This window comes from Anoplophora glabripennis, unplaced genomic scaffold, assembly GCF_000390285.2.
Source record: "Anoplophora glabripennis isolate ALB-LARVAE unplaced genomic scaffold, Agla_2.0 scaffold8, whole genome shotgun sequence".
Lineage (NCBI taxonomy): Eukaryota > Metazoa > Arthropoda > Insecta > Coleoptera > Cerambycidae > Anoplophora > Anoplophora glabripennis.
This window is the reverse complement of record NW_019416350.1, coordinates 1811378-1815224: the sequence shown is the minus strand read 5'-3', so window position 1 is coordinate 1815224 and position 3847 is coordinate 1811378. Positions and strand designations below refer to the sequence as shown.

The 3847-nt window shown below is 33.6% G+C and overlaps 1 pseudogene; it reads right to left on the bottom strand.

The window, feature by feature from the left end:
* Positions 1-2562: 2562 nt before the first annotated feature.
* Positions 2563-3575, bottom strand: LOC111691418 (annotated as a pseudogene).
* Positions 3576-3847: the final 272 nt, after the last annotated feature.

Below are 3847 nucleotides of genomic sequence, written 5' to 3'. Positions count from 1 at the left end.
CCATAGTTATATCTAGGTTTCTCGAGTGCTCAAAATTCAAACATTTTTCATTTTCAATCCTTGCCAAAATGTAAATGTATTTGAACATTTATTGAAATGTTTTAAAGAATAATATTCAGTTGGCATTTTGGTTGTTCATATGCATTTTTAAGAATTAATTTGTCATAATAAAATTAAAATTGTAATAATGTTTTAATTTTGACGCAACAACTTATTGAGTTATGTATAACCAAGTGATGGTAATAGTTAATAATAAAGTTATATTGTAAGGCGTGGTGGTAATAGTTTAAATAACTAAATGGATTTCACTTCAATAAAAAAGAAATCTAAATACAAAATTTAGATAAATTTGGAACGAATACACTGAAGATGAATTTTTCGAGACAAAGCGTCTGAATCTGGTTCGTGCTGAGGCAGGATCAGGATTGGGGATGATGGAGACTTGAAAAATTTATTAAAATTTCTAACGTCGTATTTAAAAAAATAAAGTTGATGATGATACGCAACTTTGCCCCCAATTAAGCTACTTTGTACCTCTTACTATTTCCGAATTCCCTGTAGTGAGAAGCGAATTTGTAACAGACTCTATAGAGCTATCAAAACTGAGCCGCGGGACTTAGGTGTACGCATTATTTCTCTGACAGCCCTATTCAAATATGCAGTGTTACTTTAACCATTATCTAAAGTACTTATACTAAACTACAAATCTATTATTAGAAATTTAATGCAAATTACCTTCTATATATAAATTTGTACACTAGCAAACGAACCATGTTACCTCTTTTGGGGTGGTCTTGGGGGGCAGCGAGGGGGAGGGGGAATGTCTGCCAGCAGTATGTAACGTTTATGTGGTCGTTATGGAACTTATTTGGCAAGCGCCGGACATTTTTTTTTAGTTTTTACTTATTTTAAACTGTTTTACAGCAGTTTTCGAGTTTTATGAGAAATTTTCCCACGCTGGATTTCAAATTCCTACCGTCATACTGCTAGTCTGAGGTGTCTGCCGCTATTTTTCCATACAAGTGCATGTTGTAACAAGAAAATCGCACTTGAGTAGATCCGGTTAGGATCCACTTTTTTCCGGTTTTCTTCAACCCCACCCCCCCTCCGAAACCACCATAAAGTTTTGTCTGCCACTATTTTTCCCGGTTTATAAAAAAATAGATGCTTTGACTTACTGTTGCTTCCAGACGGTTAGGGTCCACTTTTTTCCCGGATTTCCACCCCCCCTATCTCCAAAATGGCCGTTCTGCCATATATATGTGGTATGAGAAAAAATGCTCCACATCGACTCGGGAGCTAATTTACCACACGGCAGAAAGTTAGGGTTCATGGATTTTTTGACGCGCCATATCCTAGACAATGAGTGCAAGCGAGATGAGTCCAGGCTAGCGAACACGCAGCAGGCGGAGAAGGATTAGATATATTATTCGATTTAATACATTGGACGCATATTTAATGGCTCTGTAAAAAGATTTGTATGAAAATAAATATAAGCAAACATATTTTATTGAAACTTAACATTGAGTAATAAGAAAACTAAACATTATACACTGAAATAAAAAATATGAAAATTTTGCCCAATTGGTTGGTTGAAAGCTCATTCAATTCGGGATGATGTCTAGAAAAATGTGCATACAAATCGTATTCGCATATAAAGCATTGCAAAACTTATAAGCAAATAAAGATTTAAAAAGGGGTGCGGTTTTTTGTAAATAATTCGAGAAATATAAATGTCAGCATCAATTTGAAAAAAGATCCTAACAGAGGAAATTCCTCATAAAATTAATAACTGAAGACTACAGGGGAAACACAAGGAATGTTAATTTTTAATGAAACTGAGGTAAAGGCGTTTTTAAGTCTGAAATTAAAATAACATTTAAATGTCATGAGCTATGACAATTTTTGGATTGTTATTAAACAATGTTTTGACAAGTAATATGTTTAGAGTAATTGTCTCTATATTTTCATTATAATTACTTTATGGACAGAAAATGGGCGCAGATGCAAAGAAATACAGGGGAAAATCAAGGAGTGTTCTAAAAAACAAGGGGGCAAATGGGAATGTCCTGTGGAAATATGCCAAAACATAAGAAAAAGTCTAGAAATATTTGTTTCTCAATATGATTAACTTTATTTAAAACTGTAGAAAACGTCAAAATGTTATGTAATGTAAGGAATCACTGATATCGCAAATTTTCAAAAAATCTGGTCCACAATAACCTTTCAAAATCTGCAGATCATCATACTTCCTTTTTGGGAATAGGTAGTATATCCAAAAAGTATATATTTATGTTTTTGTTCATTCATGTCACCTGGATTTAAAAAATAATGATTATTACCTGTGTAATGATCTTGGTCTTGACCTTGATCTGGATAGTAAAATTCATTGGCATCTAAATAATTATTATTTCCTTCAACTACGCTTGATTGAAACAATCCATTATAATTGGAACGATGAAAAATTAATCGGGGATGGACATCTCTGATTTCAACTACTCTTAATTCCTGAATCGTAAATGGTAATTTATTGACATATCTCAAAGATGATAATAAAGTTGATCAGGAACTAATCATGTTTTGCTCTACAGGGATCACATCAAAGGGTTCAGGCTTTGATCTGGAAATACTCAACAGATGATACCAATCATTTGGAACTTCCATACTAGTTTTATGGTTGACAAGGCCAACATTTTTCCATGTATGAGTGGCCTCTTGATAGGAAAAGTTATTTTTATGGAGTCAAATCTTCTTCTGTAATGCATTAGATAATGCAAAAATTTAAACATTGATTGGTTTTTATTTTGACCACCTGCAGAATCGCAGAATATTTCCAGTGTACGTACTCTTTCATCGAGTTTATTAAATATAAAATCATGAATAAATGAAGTTCCTTTGTTTGAACCTTTTTTTCCTATGTTTTCAGGGTATGTATAGAAAACCGATTTTCCTGATGACAAAACATGTATGTTAACGCTAAAAATGGATAATTGGCGATTATAATACACAACATTGGTTGTGATGTTCGGCAAAGGTATATTTTTTTGATAATCCATACAGATTGCTTCAAAACTAATATTTTTTTGGGCCAATTTTTTGCCTCTCTTTTTGTTGTATAAAATGCCTGTGCTTTGGATTTATGTAACATTTTTGTATATATTCAACTTTTTCCTTATTAATTCCATGTATAGAACAAAAAGCCTTAGGACATATCTGTATCTCTTTCGCTAATCCTTCTCGCATAATACGTTCTTTATAACCAAATGAGCTGTCATGAAGTGAAGCATATTCTTCGTTACGCCTAGGAATTCTTCGTTGAATTGATTGCATAGTAATTAGAGAGTTCAAATACCTATTTTGCTTATGTCTATCAGTCATTGCATTATAATCTCTTAAAAGTATTAGCCTTTCATCTACTGATATATTGACAAAACATTGAAGACGCTTGCACTTACAGTCAGGCCCAGCCCCATGTGATTGAACCCTCATTTTTTTGCTACATCCGATAGACGTCCGCAACATTTTCGTTTTAGTACTGGTTCGTCAACAGACGAATTTGGGCTGGTATTGTCCATACTTTTAGCATATAGGTATACACAATTATCTAGTCTACACGCTACAAACACTAAAAACAACAGCCACTAGTAAGAGAAAAAACTGACTAACGTCTGAAGTGTCACTCGCCGACTAGTCCCTGTGGTCAAAATAGTAAACATTCTGTTTATATGGACATCCCATGTTTTTCTCCTTTTCCGGTGGACATCTCTGTACAAAGATTTTTAAAGCTTCGATATTATTGAGACTTGCCTACTTATTACCAGTTTCGTATCGGTAGCATGTAGAATTC